This window comes from Cyprinus carpio, chromosome A10 (genome assembly GCF_018340385.1).
Source record: "Cyprinus carpio isolate SPL01 chromosome A10, ASM1834038v1, whole genome shotgun sequence".
Taxonomy (NCBI): Eukaryota; Metazoa; Chordata; class Actinopteri; order Cypriniformes; family Cyprinidae; genus Cyprinus; species Cyprinus carpio.
The window spans coordinates 12,746,777-12,768,666 of NC_056581.1; the positions used below are offsets into that span (position 1 = coordinate 12,746,777).

At 37.0% G+C, this 21,890-nt stretch overlaps 1 pseudogene; it reads right to left on the reverse strand.

Annotated features, from left to right (window-relative positions):
• The window catches only part of LOC122134593, a 30,541-nt pseudogene that overhangs the window by 6,266 nt on the left and 2,385 nt on the right, over positions 1 to 21,890 (reverse strand).

Genomic DNA, 21,890 nt, shown 5'->3' on the forward strand with positions numbered 1-21,890 from the left:
TTTTAAGAGGGGTGACCATTTTTTCCCGCTCAATTTTTGTTTTTTTTATTGTTTTTTTTTTGATTTTTTGGTTTATATCTTTTCATTGGTATGTTTAATTTTGCACTGAGAAATACAGCTGGAAAAAACAAAAACCGTCCTCTTCATTCAGGCTGCAAACAACAAATGTGTTTTTTATTAGTTAAAATGTAATGGATTTTTCCGGTTGAGGGCCCAGTTTGAAAGTGAAAACTGCACGGGAAAAACGGGTTTTTAGTGTGCCGTTCCGGGATGGGGGTTTTAAATTAAACGGTTACTAGGTACAACTTTTTCCTACAAAAAACTGCCGTGTTCATAAACCCCCAAAAATGCCAAAACATATCATCACACACTAAAAACCCCAAAAAAGAAGGGGAACGTCGTAAAGGTTTTTACAGCCAACCGGGTGTTTTTTGATTTTAAACCTTTATAAGGGTCGATGTCAATAATGTTAGAGCTGGGGACTGGGGGCCGTGGTGTTGGCAGCAGGGCGGAAAAAGGATTGAGGATCACAGAATCAGAGCAACACGCACCACCACAAACACCCCGGGGGGCTTTTCTCACACAGCAGCCCGGGCATGCCCCCTACAAAAAGCCAACAGAGGCGCAGAGGGGCACACAATCCCATTTAGAGGGGATCTCACAAGCAATACAGGTCTAAATTCCCCCAAAAAAAATCAAATTTTTTATTTTTAAAAAGTCTTTTTTTGGGATCATTATGATTTTTAAAGCTAAACCCAAAATTTTAAAAAATAACAAATTTTAAATTGATAAAATTGTACCCCTAATGAAAATGAAATTTAAAAAAAAAAAAAACAAAAACCAAAAAAAAAAAAAAAATAAAAACTGGTTCCCGTAGTTAATCATGGTAATAAAAATTTAACCCTTTTTAACCCAAAGTTATTTGGTAAAACTTTGGTTATAAATAGTAATCTACGAAAAAAAAAAAAAAAAACATATTACACACTTTTGCTTATAATAAAATAGGGTTTAAATTTTCGTAAGGGATATTTATAAAAACGGTATAATAGGTTTTTGTAAGGCAAAATGCTTTTCACAAATAATAGTAACAAAATTTTTCAAAAATCCCTTAAAAAAAAAAAAAAAAATTTTAAATTTTAAATAAAACTTTTAAAAAGCAACCATAAAAAATCTGCTTAACGGGGGGAAAAAGCAGAAAAAATTTTTAAAAAAACCCAAAAATTTTAGGTTTTTTATTTTAAAGGGGGTTTTCATTGCGTTTTCTTTTTTTTTTTTTTTTTAACTTTTTTAACAGTTTTTAACTTTGCTTTTTGACATAAACAAAATTCAATTTTAATGCAAAGGAGATACTGTCTTTAAAATTCTGGCATTTTAAAGGCTAAAAAAAAAACGGCTGGTAGGGAATACAAAAAGTATACTTCCCGGTTGGACTACATAAAAAAACCCCAGAAACCCCCTTTCCCCTGGGGAAAGGGCCAAAGGGCGAAAGGCGGCACCCCGGCTGTTTCGCTGCTTTTTAGAAAGGAGGATAAAAAGAGGGCAAAACAAAACTATTCTATATGAATTAGGGGGCGATATATCTAACGATTAACAGCGCACTAGCAGTAAAACTGGTTCCCCATTACGCTAATCGCCATCACCTCTTTCAAAGGGGCGGATTTTAAAAGACAGAGCCGTATTCACTGACAACTCCCAATCGCGTTGATTATCGAAGGCGAATTTTGGGAAATGAACCAATTGGACCTTGTCAGGGTTCGGCTCTGTCTATTAATGCCGCTCCATTTTAAAGCAGGTATGGGGTTTGCGGTAAACAGGGGAACCCCAATTTCGACTAGATGGCAGACTATCGTTAGATATTCGCCCCCCAAGAAACGCGATTCTATCTTCTAAAAATTTTAATGGGTTCACAAAAAAAACAAAAAAAAAAAATGTTTCTAAAAAAGCGGTTCCAATCCTGTTCCCCTTTCGTGTGGCCTCCCCTGCTCGCTCTCTCTTCTCTCTTCATTCAGCTCAACAAGAAAAAACTGTTCCCAAATTTAATTTTTTTACCCTACCTAGAGAAAACGTCAAACTGGAGCGCGTGCAGTTGCCCTACTAAATTTTCATCGGGATAAAACCCTAATTAAACGCTAAATAAGCGTGCATTTTCAATCCAGATCAAAAGTATGAGACACCAACAAAAAAAAAAAACCATAGGCCCCCATTAAAAGCCGTGCTTGCAAGGCTCTGCATGACCCTCTTCATAAAATCCCCTGCTTCCAGCGAGCTAAATGATAAACGAATTTACGACGCCCTTGTTTAAATACAACCCGGGGGGGGGACATTTTAAAGCGCTGGGGGTATTACCAAAAAAACACACTGGAAAAGCTAACCATTTAGAGGGCCCGCCCATTTTGAGGGAGGGACTTCAAAAAAAAGGGAAGTCAGCGTTTTTCAGAGATGAGCAGAGCGGGTGGAATAAAGGGAACTTTTGTGGAAAATAATGCGTTTTTTAAAAAACAAGCATTTAAAAATGTTTGACTGCACCCCCTAAACACAAACAAACCAGAAAAAACCCTGAACCACCCCTTCAAATGATATTTTTTTTCCCTTTTGTTAAAACTTAAATTTTGGGGGGGGAAAACCTGGGGAAAAATTTTACCAAAAAATCTAAAATTTTTTTTAAATTTAAATAAAAAATATTTAAAACAGTAAATAAATCCCCCTTGGGAAAAAATTGGGAAAGCAAAAAAAAAAAAAAAAAAAAAACAGACATAAAACAATTTTTAAAAATAAAAACTGCTTTTTTGATGAAAGGCAAAAATTTTAATTAACATAAATAAGATTGTAATAATATAGTATATATACTTGCTTATATATATATATATATATATATATATATATATGTATATATATATATATATATATATATATATATATATATAATATTAAAAACAAACACATGGAAACACCTAAAAAATATTAATAATTAATAGTATAAACAGGTAAATGCTGTCATAAAAATAATACAAAATTGTATTAACTCACTCATTATAGATTTCTTTATTTGAGGTGAAATTAGATGATACACATTATTGTTTTATACTTTTGGCAGAACATGCTGGAGGGGGAAGTAAAAAAGAAAAACAAAAGAAAAAAAAAGTATTTGCATTAAAGGAATTTCTGTCATGCGATTAATCAGCAAAAAGTAATGCATTACTGGCTGCACACGCTTCCTCGCACAACATTCACGCTCAACAGACTGTGTACTGAGCTAAAGCTGTGCATGCAAAAAGAGCAAGACCGGACCTTAAACAAATGTAAGCGCAATACACCCCAGGCCAAGCTGATGATGCCATGATAAGACCACGCTATCACGTGCTTCTGTCTGGAGCCTCAAACCAAAATCACACAAACACACACGCAGCCTGGAGCTGGGGTAAAAACACAGACTTGGGGGCCTAACCTGAGACTCTTTGGTTTAAGTATTGCTGTAACTGCCTTTTATTTGGACATCTTCTTATAAGAGTTCATGAGTTAAAAAAGCCAAAATGTAAAAACAACAAACAAAACGGGAATGTAGCACACAAGTTCATAAGTGCTTGTGTAATAAAGCTGTGCAATGCTAAATAACTTTCACTGAGATATATAAAACAATCACTGTGAAAGTCAGAAATTGTCGGAACTTGTATCGGCTTTATGTTCCCTTTTGCAGATGCATGAATAAAATGTAAACTTTTTTAGTATAGGAATCTATGAATTGTGTTCTAGACAGCTTAATTTTTCACACAGACAAAGCCGTTACAAAATTAAAACAAAAAATAAACAACAACAAAAAACCCTCACTGTCTACATACATCCTGCACCCAAGAATAAGCCAAATAAAAAAAGTAGCAGAGCAGCACCTGTATTTACATTCTTTGACTCACGTGCCAAACACTTGAAAACTCGCCATTGACTCAAAAACTAAGAGGTGTTTGGGCAACTTCTCTATGACTTTAAGGACAATAGCAGCACAAATGTAAAGAATATGTATATAACTGTAATATGATTACCTAGTTATGCAATACACACAAAATGTATACACCTAAGCTTTATAACGGAATATCCCACACACATTTCACAAAAAAAAAAAAAAAAAAAAAAGTATATACATAATTGTGTGTGTGTGTGTGTATATACCATATATATATATATATATATATATATGTGTGTATATGTATGTCTTTACCATCCCAAAAGTAGTTTTCTACTGAGCTAATACATACAGTAGCACATGGAAAGAACATATGAAATCCCGTATTTCTGGAACATCTGAATGATAAAGTAAGTGCACAGACATAATGTAAAGAGCACATTCACTGTGCCTGATGACACAGGAAGGTTCATGCTGACTTGCAGACATTTTTGCTTAACACTGTGGCCCGGATCATCTATCACCGTGGTCTCTCTCCAGTCACACAAGCTCAGATCGCTATCCAGCAGGGGGATCCAGCTGCTTTCGCCTGGAGAGCAAGACACACAGACAGCACTTTCTCTTATCTAGACCACACACACAGACCGCTGGACTGTAATGGTAGATATTATATAATTGAATACTGTAATATAATAGGCTGTTTGCAATTCACCCAATGGAGATAATGACAGACTAAGGTATGTGACCCAGGCACCATACCATTTATCTTGTCATAGGCTGATTGGTGTTTACCTTAATATAAACAACACTGGTATTAAAAGGGAAAACACAGGCTAAATTATGAATTTACTGATTTAACAATTTTGACTTTTGGCAATAATTTGCTGAATCTAAACCAACCAAATTTTAGAAAACACTTCAACAACACCCCAAAATAACAAACACACATATTCATAAAGTTTTGAAGTGATACAGAAAATGTTAAACATTTCACTCTTTTGAGAGTCCAGATCATTTTTTATATGGAAGGCCATTTTCCACCTACTGGGAAGTTTAAAAAAGAAAGAAATATAACTGTGATTTTTATTTTACACTTCTGACTTTTTTCTCAGTTAACATGACAATTCTGAGAAAGAAAAAGTCTTTGTTGTTAGATTAAAAAGTTGCAATTGCACCTTTTTTTTTATTCCGCAGAAAGAAAAAAAAAAAAAAGATGTTAACTCAGAATTCCTAACAAACTCAGAATTATAGATTTTGTAAACTCGAATTACTTAAATTCTCTGAATTGCTGAAAAAAAAAAAGTCCAAATTGTGAGAAAAAATGTTGCAATTACCTTTTTATTATGCGGTGTGTTGCCTTCCAAGACCTCTTTGTTATAATTAGTAGCTTGACCACCCTTCAGTAAGAATGATCCAAATTTACATATGTAAAAAAAATTAAGTTACATTTTCAATTTGATCTGACCGAGATTTATTACTTAAGTATGAGCTTAGATCAAAAAAAAAAAAAAGCTTAAAGACCTCATGAAGGACAAGTTCAGCAAAACACGCCCAAGCTTTAGGCTGGTAGCAGTGGTTTTACTAACAGCATCAGTGAAGTGTGAGATATGAACCTGGGCAGGGGCAGAGTTCTGGTGTCAAACGCACGGTCTCCAGCCTCCAGAGCCACCACCTCATCCTCATTCTCGTTTCTCCGCGGTCACAGTCCAGCTCACTGTCACTGCTCATGCCCGGGCAGCACATGGTGGGGCTGCTTTGGCCGAGGAGACCTATGAACAGATCGAGATCATATGTTTATATAAACTGACAGATATCAGTACTGAGAACACATGTTTTCTATATCAGTTGTGCTTTATTTCTTTTTTGCAATTAAGTGGCACATAAGAGAGTGCTTACATCCATGAATACCACCTGAATAAATGTAATATCCTGAGAACTCCCTCTAATTTGATGACTGGCACGTCAAGCTCACTGTGTGCAGTGACTCACCGATGCAACACAGTGTAGCGATGCTGCAATGTAATTATATATACACTGTGCTTTTTTTTCCCTGTTTTGAGTTTCTCCAGAACAGATCATGTCTCACCTTCATCAGGGCATGAGGAGGAAGTGGAGGATGGCTCAGCCACGACAGCAGTGATGGATGAACTCTCCGGCATGCCTTGGTCACAGATAAAAGAGCTGTCCATCAGCAGGCCAGACCTGAAGGATACAATCTTATTAAAAAAAAAAAAGCCATTGTGTATCACGCCATTTTATGTGCCAAAAAATAAAAAAAAAAATAAAAAAAAATCACTGAATAAAAAATAAAAAAAAAACTAAAATAAAAATATAGCAAAGCTAAATATTATTGGCAAACAAAAAATTGTACAAACCAAAATAAAATATTAGCGTGGTAGAAACAAAAGAAAAAGAAAAAACAAAATATTGGCAAAAAGTGACTGTCAAATCTTTTTTTTAATGAAACATAAAAACTCAAAGCAAAGAAAAAAAGCTAAACATTAGTATTGGTGCAAACCACAGTGTCTTGCATTTCTATGTATTAAAAAAATTGCATGGTCAAAGCCATTGTGTGTTATTTACCATGTTTTGGAAACACATATAAAAATAAATAAATAAAACCAAAGTGCCCAATAAAGCCGCTTTAAATAAAACACCAAGACTATCCACGGATTTACAGCATCAGAAAAACTCAAAGATTCCACACACACACACACACACACACACTTATTTTTATTTTTTTTATGAAATAACACAAATTAAAACCAGTGCATCATTACTAAGGAGCTGAGCATTTTATTGGCGCAAAAAACGGCAAACCCTTCATCTGCCTAATACCGCATTTGTCCATGAATGGGAAACACATACATACACACACACACACAGCGTAAAAGTACTGCACCTGATAAGCTTTGTTTCTGCACATTACCCAGCAGTCGGAGTCCTCGCAGCTTGTTTTCAGGAGTATGAGGCGGGGTTGCTCAAGTGAGAGCTGTGGCGCTGAGACAGTCTTGAAGCTGAAGCTCCCTTGCAAGAAGTTCCTCGATGGTTTGGGAGGCCCAGAGGGCTTTTCAGAGGAAGAGGAGCTGCTTCCAGCGAGGGAGGAGAACTCTGCACACCGCGCGCGGCTTCAGTGAGCCTGCAAAAACACGGATTACCGCCATTTCTAAACAACATGAATGGCTTTTACCTCTTATATTATCAGGGATTTGGTCTCACAGCAGTCTCTTTGTTTTCCCAAAGTATGGCCTATGATTATTCCTAGCATAGTAGAAAGGGACTCAAAGCTATTTTTCAGCCTTCTAGAGATGGGGCGAAATACACATATTTTCATAATTCTTGAGTGTTATGATAAAAAGTAGGCTGGTTAGGTTAACTTTGAAACAAGGCATCTTAAAACACAGCCTTTACTTGGTGCAAGATGCTGAGAAAAACAGCATGAAGTAAGGGCTAGATAAACTGGTGGGTTGGAGGACAGCAAGTCCAAGCAGGTTGACTGGCGTCTGAATTATGGTGTGGACCCATCCAAGAGGGAGGATCCCTCTCTGAGACAAGGAGCAGGTTCAGTAGGGGACTCTTTCTCACGGCATCCAGAGCCCTGCTGAGGACGGTCCTGACTCCCACACTTTCCTGCACTTGGGAGAACCAGCCTTCTTCATTCCTGAAACAGCAGTCAAAACAAAGTCACACTGAATCTACAACAATATACACTACAGTTCAAACATTGGACTCGTTATGATTCTTTAATTTTTCTTAACAGTCTATGCTCACCAAGGCTGCATTTCATTTGATTATGAATACAGAAAAAACAGCAATATTGTCAAATTTATAAACATTAAAAATATTTAAAATGTTTTAAAATGTAATTTATTCCTGTGATGAAAAAGCTGAATTTTCACCAGCCATATTTCAGTCTTCAGTATTTTCAATGTTGAAAACAGTTGCGCTGCTATATATTTAGGAAATTTGATCGGGTTTTTAAAATATTTTATAATACAGAAAGAACATATATTTACTATAACTTTTCACAACCTTATTAAAAACCGTTGTTTTATGTGTCATACGGGGGTAAAAAAAGTCAGTGCCAACCCACTCCAAGAGTGCGTGATGACACGGGCGCTTTGAAGAGCAGTTCGCTGGGTTTGCGACGGGGCCCCCCATCTCTGAATCCATGGAGGGGCCCTGATCGTGGTTTTGAGGCTCCCAGAGAGGAGACCCGACCGGCTCCACTGGGGGCTTCCAGTGCCCTTTTAGGGTCGACATTACCGCGCACTTCTCCCATCTGAGCCTTCAGTCCTGATCAGACCCCCCGAGTCCGGAGGGGACCGAGCATGCCTGAGGCCGACCGCTCACGCTCTTACGAGGGGCACTGCAGCAGTGTCAATCAAAAAAACGGTTTAATGAGCCAGAACAACATCAACTTTTGTCAAACCTTTATAGTCACTTCAAAAGTACTATTGAGTTCATGTTGATCATTTAAATCTCCAATTTGATCACATCAGTGACACCTTGGCTCTGGAGGAGAGAGGAGGGGGACGGGGTTGCTTTCCCCCACAGTGACTCCACTGGCTGCGGTCCTTCAGGTCCAGTAGTTGGATGAGGATGACCGGGTTTGATCTCCAGGAGGCTGGCTGAGCTTGCACCGGCCCCACGCTTTGAACCCCGAGCACCTGCACCAGAACCCTGACGCATTTTGGGGCAGTTGTACAGAGAACTTGGCTGTGTAAGTTAGCATTATGAGTATAGTCACAGGTAGGCATGTAGACTGTTAGCTAAGATATGAAGTTTCAGGAGAAATTTACAATTGCGAAGGTACGTACAAGCCGCACTGTAGATTATATCACAATTTGCAGCATATGGACTATATTTTTTTTTTTTTAAAATGTAAGTTTTTGTAAATTTGTATTATGTGTTTTTATTTAGCATTTCGTTGTAAAATTTATTAATACTTTTGAATTTTTCATTTTATTAGTTTTATAATTGCTTTTGTTGTTTTTATTAGTTTTATTTTCAAGTACTTTTATTTAGTTTTTTTTATTCATCTTTTTTTTTAAGCTTGTCCCTTTTAAACAAAATAACTTTTCCTCTCCCTTAGCAACTTTCAAGAAAAACAATGTCCAATGCCAATTAATCCTGATGGACAAAAATCAAGTCCCCCCCTACAATTTAGCCTTGCTTCAAGAAACCGTTTTACTCTGTTATAAAATTATAATGGGAAGAAAAGATGATCAAACTTCCATTTCCTACTGACTTTAACAATAACAACACGCTCAGGTTTTTCAACACTAAAACATTATAGTCCTAGGTTATTGTTGAGTTTTTTAAATTTTAGTGGACACTAAACTTCTAACACAAAAGCGAAACAGTGTATTTTAACTGCAGATTCTGCAGTAAATCTCAAAGGTGATATGGTAAGTTGGCTCAGTTACATCACTCCCCAGCTGATTAACAAGGTGTCGGAGTCGATGACATTCCCCAAAGCCAAGTGTTTCAACACACCAGATTGCCCTATGCATAAACTTGTTTTTCATTAGAGAAACAGCATTATTGTTAACAAGAGGCAGTTGGATGGAGAAACTCTTTTCACCCTGTTGCCCGGCAACATCATCGGGTAATTCCACCTTCTCCAGGTTAGTTTCCCACTGTACTCCACATCTTTCTAAACCAGACCTATAAAACAGATGAAAACAAATTCACACTAGTATTATTTCCTCTAATACCAAAGAAACTAGACTAGAGTGTCTGCAGAAAGTAAAAAATGTACAATGCGTAACCAGATCACCTCTAAATTTTGGTTTTAGTGTGGAAAGGTTCTGAATGATTAATGGATCCCAATGGACTAAATGAGGGGTGGCCGGGCCTTATGTCCCCCTTTGTATCCCCCACATGCTTCAAATAGACTAGGATTCATTTGCGGGTTCCCCTTTAATAGTGAGAAGTGGTATAATCTGAAATAAGCTGCTGCACAGGGGGTGTTATTAGCATTCTGCCCCAAGCATCCCCTGCTGAATATGTATGTATATGTGAGTGTGTGAGTGAGTGAGTGTGTGTGTGTGTGTGTGTGTGTGTGTGTGTGTGTGTGTGTGTGTGTGTGTGTGTGTGTGTGTGTGTGTGTGTGTGTGTGTGTGTGTGTGTGTGTGTGTGTGTGTGTGTGACAGGTGGGTGCCGCGAGTGTGTGTGTAAAGAGTAACACATGCACCATTGTCTCAAGGCTCCAACAGTGTGTGATGACTCAGTCCTCTCCAGTGGTTCTCTGTGCTTTGATCCACAGCAGTATTTATAGGAAGCTGAGAGCTCTGACTCCACACTGAGGATACATAGAACAAATGTTTGCTTACCCTGCTAGTATTTATACTGGCCCTAGCATAAAACTATTTGTTTTCTTTATCTGCTGCAAAAGGATTTGCAGAAAAAAAAACAACTTTAAAGTGTTAAATTAAAAGAAACCTAATTCCCTCAAGCATTACATAAAACAATAGGTTTTTCTTTTTTATTAAAAAAAGATTAACAGAATTATAATGCAAAAATAATTATAATTATCATTATTATTATCCCCCCCTCAATACACACACAAAAATAGGTTTTTCTTTAGATTGAAAAAAAGATTAATAAAGAAATAATAACAATAGTTAAAAAGTTTTTTTAAATTTTGAAGTTTGAAATTTATTTTGTTGTTTTCTGCATAAGCAATACTAAGATTGAATTACTGCAGAAAGTACACACAATAAAATTCAAGAAACATTCTCAAGAAATATAAAAAATAGATATTCAAAACAATTAATACTACATAAAATAATAATAAAAGATATACATATGCACACTTATACATATACATCCATCCATCCATCCAATCCATCCATCCCATACACATACACAATCCAAATAGGAAGCTACAATAGTAAACATACAAGTGCAAGTGCAAAGGACCCTAAACATTCAAATTATATTATTATAATTATATTATAAAAATTTATTTACAATTAAATTATTTTTTTTTTTGCTTTGAATAATGTCAAAATTTTACTTTGCTTTTACTAGAAGCTGAGGCAGTTTTCCACCTGATTGGTGGAAAGAGAGATCATGAAGAGGATGATCATTCTGAGCCATCTCTTGTATTAATTTAATAATTGGCTTGCTCTCTCTGGTATTATGAAATCAGATTAGATATATTGGTATAAAAATCTCTCCAATAAATTCATTTATTGCTCTCTTACTGCATGCTTTCCTATAAAGCTGCTTGCTTTTTAATGCAACCTAAGCAGCAGCATATTTGCATACTCTAGACAGTCTCTGATAATGCTTAGAAATGTCTCTTTTAGAACATCAGTGAATATATACTAATTGGCATGAGAGATATGTATACATCAAGGTGTGTTGTTGTTGTTTTTCTATTTCCTATGTAGGGTTGGTTAAGGTTTGGGGGGTTTACATATTGTCAGGACTTTGGTAGTTTTTCTGATCAGTTTGATGTCAGTGATAATCATACTGGTCCTGACCAGAAAAAAAAAGATTTGAAATAAGGAAACCAACGGCGGTATATCATCAGGGCCACTTGTTTCCTGCCATGTCTCTTCTTAGAGGGGGTGTGTTTTATTCTGGCCCTAGTCTACATAGTTCATGTGTTTTTGTTGGTTTCCACGTAGTAAAGCCTCAGCAAAACACAAAAAAGCAAAGCAAATATAACCCAACAACACACCTTTAAGACCTCTGCCACATGATCGGCACCGGTTTCCTAAAGCATTCAATATACAGGATATTTTCCATGTGCCCATGTCTCTGTAATACAATCTCGACCTTCCTACGTTCTTAACAAAAGTTCAAACTAATTTTTTTTTATTATCAAGGAGGATTTGAGGATAACATAACAGAAGATTGTGGTAGATCATGGGCGTCTATGCCTGGAGTTTTAACCTTCTGTTATATTATCATTTCATTTTATTTCACTTTATGTGCCCAAGATGGACTATGTCCAATAGCAGTGTGACTTAGTCTCTTGTTTACGGCTGTCCACCTCTGGACTCCTTTTGGTCCTTTTAAATAGTTTATCAAATAGCAATTGCACATTTGTACTTTAAGTGCTAATCAGTCATGAGCTTCTGGTAAAAATGGACCAGCACTTACTATCCAGTACACCACTGCGCTAAATAAAGGTTGTTTAAACTTTTGTTTTTTTTCTTCAGACCTTTAAAAGAAAAGAACAAATTGAGAAGTTGCATATAAGACATTTAGACTTCTAGGTTTGCTTTGACGGACCTCAGATGGATATGTGAAGAACACATGAAGAACAACATTTATGCCACACCAGAGAAGCATAAAAAAAAAAAAGATGCGGACTGCCGATTTTAAAACAAAAAAAAAATAGCTGTAGGTGGTGAACCCAAAGCATGCAATGCAAATAGTCATTTAAAAAAAAAATGCAAGGTCAAATCCATATTTCAATCTCAAGTGGTCATGGGGGAAACCATTTTAGCTGAATGCACTTACATGTGGTCGCAAACAGCACCTCACCGGCAGCATTAATTCCCGCCTGCGTTCTCCCCTCCCCTAACATATTAATCCGTGAGTAAACTTCTGACACTCAATATTGGATAACGGAGTAGCACAGTTGCTGCCCTTCAATACCACAGCCGAACCCGCGGAGGCTCACACAAAGCACTCCAGCAAACTAGAATGTCAGAGGTTGTGAGAGAATGTGCGTTGGACCCCGAGAGACACAAGAGTGCACGTGTGGATGTGTGTTTATGTGTTGTTGTTATGTGGTGTGGTGCACACTGGAAAGGACAAAGGACTGTGAGAAACTAGGCAAGTTGTAAGCAGGAGGCAGAGGCTCCCCGGGGGGATGACTCATCGGTCCGTCTATCTGGTGGAACCAAGATGTGGTGGGTGTTGAGAGCTGTGTGAGCGGGCGGATAAGCCGTACAGAATGAGCACAAAGCATGTGAGCTTCTGACACTCCAACACACTCACTACAGAAACACAAGTGCTCTCACAGAGCCTACACAAGCTCCAAAGCTGCCAAATAGTGCTTGTAGCAAAATCATAATGTAAAAAACTGGAGCATAATTTCAAAACTTGCAACATAATGTAATAAGTATTATCAATTATTCCTATAGTCAAATAAAGTTTCCTAATGTGAATAGCTTCTCTACATGTGATTACACCATTTTTTCAATAAATGTCTATTTTCAGCATAATGCAAACTGAGTTATGCGTTATGAGAAAGTTTATTACATTATGAACACATCTGTGGCAATTATAAATGTACATTAAGACTCTTGTAAAATCAGCAACATCCAATTTAAAACAAATAGTTTAACAAGATATAATAATTATCTTTCAACAAAAATGAGACCACAAAACGTAAATAACTAGTTTATGTAAAATAAGCTATTACATTAAGAAAATTAAGCTTATTAGGCTGGACCTTGTGAAACTTTTATTTTTTTTATAAAAAATGCCTTACCCCTAATTTTTGTGATTACCCCCTGACATGCTTCATCATTTTGTTGCTTTGACCCAGAAACACATTACCTGAACGTTTTATGCACCAAATCTAAAAAAATAAAACATTTCCCGCCCTGCTCTAAATATGGTTTATTATATATGGAGTCAAATACAGTATATTAAATCAAACAATTAATCGCAATTAATCAATTGCAAAATAAAAGGTGTTTGTTTACATAATATATGTGTGTACTTTGTAAAATTATTATGTATAGATAAATAACACACACACGCACGTGTGTTGTGTGTTATATATATATATATTTATATTTATAGAGGATACAATTTGAGAATATAAAAATATACACATGTTAAAATACATGTAAAATATTTACAAATATATATGCTGTAATTGTCGTGTGTCTTTGTATATACACATAATAAACTACACAGTACAGCACACCCAAATATTAAAGTAAAACAACTGAAAGCTTTTGTTTTTTTTTTCAAATTGTGTTCATACAGAAAAATGTCTTAAATTCAAGGACGTAGGATGTATAATGTACAAATTAATTCTAAAAAGAAATATATTCTCTTTTTAGACAAATAATTTGTCACACGACATGGATGTAAGCAAAGCAAATATGTTTCAATGTCTGAGATTCATTTTTGGCATTTATCTCTACACAACAGTCCTAAAATAACAGCACAAATAGTTTGACTGTCCCTTATATTCGGGCTGCTGTTACATTTTATTATAAGTATATAGGCTTATATAATGTATAACAAGTAGTGACAATATTTTTTATGAGCTCAAGATTTTTTTACGCTTGAGAAGAAAATTATTACATTGATGAACTTTTATTACAATAATAAGGCAAATACTTATTACATCTATGTGGCAGTTATTTGCATATGAGTTGCTACAGTGCGCATTCTCTCAGATCGTGATAGGACAGGACAGAAAGAACAGCTTTTCTCTGGTTAAACACAGAGTACAAGGGGAAAGCCTGTCACAAATGTGGTAGCAGCCCTAATTAAACTGTGTTTTCCAGCCAGAGGGAGGATACAGCTGTTTACCCCTATGGCATCACAAAATCGCACCATCTCTTATGCAATAATCTTAGTACATTAGTTATTTACCAAACAATGACGGATGTGACTAGCTAAGCAAATGATGAGTACGAGCTTTAAGGCGGGAAAAAAGAAAAAGACACTGTTTGAGAAATATAGATGAGATTGATTTGTGCCAGAAAACACTTTCAAAAGATCTACATTATCTAACATATTATACCACAATAAGAGCTGTGGACCTTCAATCATATGCTGTATTCCAACAAGTATGGTAAAACATATTAACTATAAAGTAATTAATGGCCGTTGGGTGGCTTCATGGTCAGACAGGAATTTGAGGGCATCGGAGACTTGTTAATGCATTGCAGTGATGTTTGCCTGGGTTAAAAAAAAAAATAGTTTAGTAGCCTGAAAAGAATCCTGTCGTTATTTAATCACCGCCTCATGTTGGTTATAGAATTGTGTTTCAGTTTTTTTTTTTTTCTTTAAAATAAAAATCTCCAAACCGGCAGATCTTTCCATGTATGGAAAGGAAGACTTAACCAGTCTAACAAGACTATCATTTTAAAAAGAAATGGAAAAAAGTAAGACAAAAGCACCATAAAATGGTCCATGACTTTTAACAACCATCAAAGGGGACTAAATCTAAAAAAATCCAATAAGCTTTATGTGCATTTAAAGAAAGTAAAATGGTGACACTTTTTTCGAACTATACTGGTGAACTATACTCCCAACATCCTTAACCATGATAAAATGTCTATAACAGAGTTGGCCTCAGTGGTTTCATACTTCAAAAGCACATTCTGAAATTTTAGCAAAGCTGTTTTTTAAATATTGTAACGTACATGGTCTCTTCGTCAATGTCATTCTCCTCTGTGGTTACTGGTGGCTGTGAGCTCCCAGAAGTGCTGCTACCGGAGGTCCAGAGGATTGACATCTTAATCTCCAGTTAGACAGTCCACCATCCAAGATCCCCGTCAGACAACTCCTAACAGTGCATCAACACATTTATCATCAAAACTGATCCTAATGTGCATAATATAACATCAAATGGCTTCAAGCATGAAAATGATTTAAGTTATGTGGCTGTCAGGGGCTTCAGGTTGACTTACTTTACATGTAGGCTTGTTTACTTTAGAGATCACAATGAGCGTAATCTGATTGAATGTCATATGCCTAAAAGCAGATGATGATGTAAAGCAGTTTGTATGTAAAGGATGTTCAAGAGTGTGGCGATGATGAATGCATGGATAATATCTTAGGGGTGTTAAAAAAAAAAAATAAAATAAAAGATAAGGGGCCTTTTCTTGTTCTCAAAGGGAATAAGAAAACAGCTGAAGATTTTATTGCAATTAGACAAAATAGCTATGAATATCACTTATGCTGCTCGCAGGCCTTACATTTGAGTCATCATGCTGGGTCTTCTCTTCCATCCTCATCTTCCTTCGGTCTCCGCTGAGGCTGCCTGACTCCTTTCCTCCAAGTATGGAACCCTTCCCCTGACCGGAGTCCGCCCTCCCAGAGGAAGCGGTGGGGCCGAGACGTCGATCAGGTGGGAGAGGATACTCCATCGACTTCTGCCGGCCGGAACCACCAGTTCTCTATGGCTAACCTCTGAATGCAGAATACGGCAAAATATAAAAAAAGCACAGAACAAATAAGACACATTTGGAAAATTGCATTACAGTTTACAAAATGAAAATTACACTAATAGCAAAATGCTTTCATAAATACACATTGCTTCAGTCTGCTATATAGAAGGAAGTAGACATGACAAATTCTGTTAAAGTTTAAAACAAAACAGTTTTTTTCTTACCAAATCCTTAATGAGGCATGGTATTGAGAGGTGACAAAAATACACATAGCAGCATCTTTAACACACAAACCTCTTTTAGGTTGTTGATCTGTTGAATGTAGCTGGACTGGGCTGACTCCGCAGCTGAGTTATATACGCACATATTGATCTCTGCACTTCTGAAAAAACGTTGGTGATCGCCGCACTTGCAATACCTGCGAGATCAATAGTAAAAGCAGAGCATAAGAAAATTAACAAGACAGCCTACACACTTGACACATCTCTGGATAGTCTATGATGCATATCTCACCATTTTTTTACAATCATTTAAAAAGTAAAATGCTGTAAATGGAGCATTTACTACACTTCGTTTAATTACAAGTTAAACTTTTAAAACATATATCTTGAGACATCAATGTTTAATTCTATTCCACTGTATCTAAGGTGTTTTTTGAACACAAGTACGCTTCCTGTATCAACAGGGCTGTAATAATGAGTAAAATTAAACCAGTCACAATAATATTAAAGGTGCTATTAGATATATAAAAGCAGCATAGTCTAAAATAAAGCTGCAATGTCACACCTGAGCACAAGAGTGTCAGTCTGCATATTCAAGTAGCCCTCACTGGCGAGAAGGTCCAACCTGAAGAACCTGTTATACCCCCAGCACTCGCCCACCTCAAAGTCCGATGCAACACTCGAATGATGTTTTTGGTGGGGTCACTGGAGGCCTGATGGACCATCTCCACCCTGTATTCATACCTGGAAGATATGCAACCAGTTTGCCATCAAAAACATTATTTATGACACAGCACAGCAGGATGACAGGACAAGAGCAGCGGGTGCAGCCTACTTGGACGTCTCTGGGAGCCCCGCCGACAACTCCAGAAAAACAGAGAGATAGTTTCCTCGAACCACACCATTGCCATCCTAAAACGCAACACAACCTCTGTTTGCGAAATATGAAGAGTGTGTGAATTTCAAATTTGCCACTATGTTACAGGTGACAAACTTACAGGATAAACCTTCAACCTCCAGCACAGTCCTGATATCTGGAGCGGGGGGCTGTAGACGGGGTCAGCTCTCTGCCGCAGAGTACTTAAGACAAGACAAGAGACAACACCAAATTCAAACTCACGCAAGAAAAACTAATGCACCATTTAAGATATACATTAATAAGAAAGACAAAGGGAGTGTCACTACCTGAAGTTTGCCAAAACAAAAGTGCTCGAGTCGTAGGCAGGGACCAGCTCACTGAGAAGAAATGAGATATTGACTGTGTGCAATTTATCTTGCGTATCGAAATATGCAAGTCTCTACAAGGAAAGCTCACTGCAAACTTCATTTCACTCATAAAATAAAGATTCACTGGAGAAGTAGCGTACAGTATTGGCCAGCAAATTGACATCATGATCGAATGGCGTTTATAAGCCTAGAGTTTGTTTTTTACAGGTGTGCATGTTTATTCATTATTCACAGATTGCCACAGAGAGTGCCAAAGTTCAAGCTTACGGGAGATCTCGTCTCTGTGTGAATAGGGCTTTACGATATTGGGAAAAAATGACATTGCGATATTTCATTTTTTCTGCGATATATATTGCGAATATTAAATCTAATCTAATTTTTTCTTACAAACAAAAAAATGGGGTGAGCACACTTACATTCTCATTTTAAATGATTTAAACATCAGAGTATTATTTAAATTAGAGTAAATTATTTGTTTGTAACTTTAGGATATGGTTTGAATTGTTAACATATTAAACTAACATGAACTTACCACAAGCAATACTTTTGTTACTATATTTATTAATCTTTGTTTATCTTGGTTTATCAGCTGTAAAAACACAGCTGTTCATTGTTTGGTAATGTTACTTCACAGTGGCATTAACTATGTTAACAAATACTGTACAACTTTTGATTTCAACAACGAAGGCTATAGCCTAAATGTTGAAATTAACAATGGTTGTTAGAAGTGCAGTTTAGTAATAGTAAATGTTAAATAATGTAGTTAAATAGTTTAATAAATAGAACATTATTGAAAAGTGTTCCAGATTTTTTTATACACCAATTCAGACGTCTCGTGAGTTCAGTGTTGGACAGGTCAGTTGTTTAAACCATTTATTAAATTGAATCGGTTCAAAGGAATCATTAGTTCGCGAATCAGACGTGTACGACACGCGTTGTGTAATTATCTCTGCAGTTTAGGATATCGCAACAAGATTTGACAACACAGAAAACATTTCAACACTGGATAGTTTTTTTTTATTTATTTATTTATAATTTTTTTTGTTCGACACACATCGTGTCCAACAATTGATTTTGATTAATATGCGCGAGGGAGAGAGAGCAAGACCCGCTCGTGTTTTCGTTTGAAAAGACGGTAAAGGTGTGAGCGCAACGCGTGCGGCCGGGGCTCTCTCTCTCTCTCTCTCTCTGCTCGTTCTTATATGCGCCCTGTTAAACTGACAGGACTTAAAAACACATGCAAAATATAAAACTTTCACTCTATGATGGTTAAGTCTGTGCAATTAATCCGCGAATCACATTCGTCAAGGGCCGGGAAGCGCAGCTGGCCAGTACGGTTAATGAATAACGGATCAACTACGACAGCCTACATCGCACATCCTGCGATGTGACTATTGTGGGATTCGTACACCCGCGATTCGATGCTTTAAACGACACACAATCGTGCAGCCCTACTGTGTGAGGCAGCAATATAACAGGTACAGTGTCTAAGTTTGTGTACCTGGTGAAGTCGGGGGGGACAGGAGTGGTGACAAAAGAACCTGCATGGGTTTTTCCTGTGAACCTGCTGGAACATGAGCAGGATCTCTGGACTCTTGGAGATCAGCTCGCTCTTTACTGCACAAAACACGCAGCTGCGGGGTGTGAAAAACACACTTGTCAACAAATTAAAAATATCTGAAATTATTATCCTGCATGTTTTTTTTTAAGTTTTAATTGTAGTATTTGAATGAATGGCATATTTTCAGTGCAGTCTAAAAAAAACCCCTTGCAATGTCTGCTTTATTTTACTGCTATACCAGATCCACACACCATATGGTGTTCCCACATTCCTGCAGCAGAGCCTAGACTCCAGCAGTTCCGTCTCCTGTGTCAGAGAGGTCTTTCTGTCCTGTGGGTGGGTGCAGCAACGTCTACATTAGACCAATATTACCGCAAGTATCAGATTACATGAAAATCGTCAGAACAAAAGCATGTTTGTACCCATGAGTGTGATGAGTTTGTTCTTGAGCTGATTATCAAGACGAGCAATCATCATTTCCACAGCATTCCGGATTTCCCTCACCCTCTCATCCTTCGCCCCACGCACCGCCTCAAACGTTCTTCTCCTAAAAACACAAACTGCAAGGGATATTTGTTATAGTTCTTAAAAAACTTCCAAAATGTATATTATTTGACTAAACGTATGTGTATATAAAATGTTAAATTGTAATATTTTATAATATAACTATTTTTACTGTATTTTTGATCAATAAAACACAGCCAGGGGAGTATAATACACATCTTTCAAAAAACATTAAAATCCTACCGACCCCCCGAAACTTTTTAAACAATATTGTATGCACTAACACTGAACATTTAATGTGTCAAAACCATCAGCATTAATCAAGGAAGACTTTTCCTGATGTACTTGTCCATGTAAAGCAAATTTGTTTTGTGCTGTGGCGCCCTCTATAGGACAATAACCTGACACAGGATTCAAAAGTGAGCTAGAAACAGTAGCTGATGGATTTGTGTGTGGGTGTCTTGAAGTCCTGGAATTTTACATTATGTAAAACGCCTTCGAACACACTTATCAAACCAGGAATACATGTAATTAGATAACATTTGATTTGTCATTAGCAGTTCCATCTAAAGGGGATTTGTGGTTGGTAAACTAGCATCAATTACAAAACTGTCAACTCAGAACACATCTAAATGGCTCAGTGTGGGTGTGAATGAGAAAAGAGGGTGCTTACCACTTCTTGAACCAGACTAATCAGCTCCATTAACCGGCGCCGCAGCTTGGCCACCTCCTCGTTCACCTTTGTCACATGCTGCTCATAGATCTCGGCCAGGGGTTTGAACGTATGACCTCCGTGCTGTCGAGAGGAGAAGAAAATAAGCAAGTTCCTGTTTAAAAACAAACTGACATTCATTCACATTAGGCACAGTATTATCCATTGATAATTTGCTCCGATGTGTGACCAGTCATGTTTTATCAACACATTTGGATCTGAGGAAATGACACCATATATGTAATCCACCAGCCTGACTAATATGTTTTGAATTCAGAATTGCGTACCATGCCACCCCACAGAGCGCACTGGTGACAGATGCACTTCTTACAAGTCCAGCAGAACACACTCAACTTCTCATGATGGTTCTCACACCTGTTAGCGTAAGAGAATGGAAGAGTGAGGAGAGAGACACTGACAGTCAGTATTAACTCTACACTAATCGGTCGCTTAGTCATCCAAGAACATGAAAACAAAAATATAACTCATTGCGTATCTTTTCTTTATGAAAACATTATACCATGCCTATTTGTCCTAATAAAATGCTTTCTAATGTATAGATTTCATTGTTTCAATATTCAAAAGTATGAAAAGCCGTGATATAAATATGTTTTAATATTCAGCGTAAATAAGTGTATTGCTCACTTGTCTTTGTCGTTCTCCTCATGCTTTGTGAGTTGCAGAGCTGCAGTGTGTCCAGTTGTTGAGTCACTTCCTCTGCCCAGCGACAGTTGACCAGTTCCCTCAGCTGAAGCGGAGCTCTGAATACAACAGAAGTTTGATTAGCCAAAAGGACCATATACATATTTGCTATTATTACTTTTTTTTTTACATGGAGAGAAGACAGAGGAATGAGATGGGTATTGTCGCAAGTTGGATTAAAGTTGATTCTATAAAACTCTGTAATGTTTGTATATCATTTAAAGTTTTTAAAAATCAGCCAAAAGTTAGTATGGGATCAGGGACGAATCTGTTCCAGCACTCCAGATAAAGGAGTTGTGTTTGATCTTTAATTATAAAGCTCTGGTTTGGCAATTATGTAAGTGTGTTTCTGTTGCCAAATATCAGGTGGCTCTGGTCCAGTTGTCTTAAGTTTTTTGGATGCGGTCTCCTTAATGTAACTAATCAGTGCTTCCTTTCCCCGAAATGATCTCATTCTGTGAACTCTAACAATAGAAAAATCAATACTTAATCCTCTAGATTCACTGCAGAGACCGTCGTAGCTCAAAACATTCATCATTTGAAGCTGAACCTCAGAACTTACCGACAGTGGGGACATTGAGCTCTCTGTTCAGTCAACCATCGCTGCCGGGAAGAAAACAGAAGAATCAAATTTACTCATTTATAAATGCTGTCTTGGCTTATCCTTCAAACCAATAAGAGGTCAATTATTAAAATACATTAAGTGTTTTATTAGTAGGATTCTTCCCAACATGGGGCAATGGGAAAAGCATTTAAAAAAACATCTATAACTGCTCATTACTTAAAGCGTTTTGGCAAAAACAACCTAAATATATCAGTCTATATACATTCATTTCAGGCTGCAAAGCAACAAAATGTGATTATTTTAAAGGGGGGGTGATTCTTTTCTATACCACTGTACATATGAATTTAGTCATGTCCTGTCAAGCTGACACAATAAAGCGAGCAGAGGGAGCGT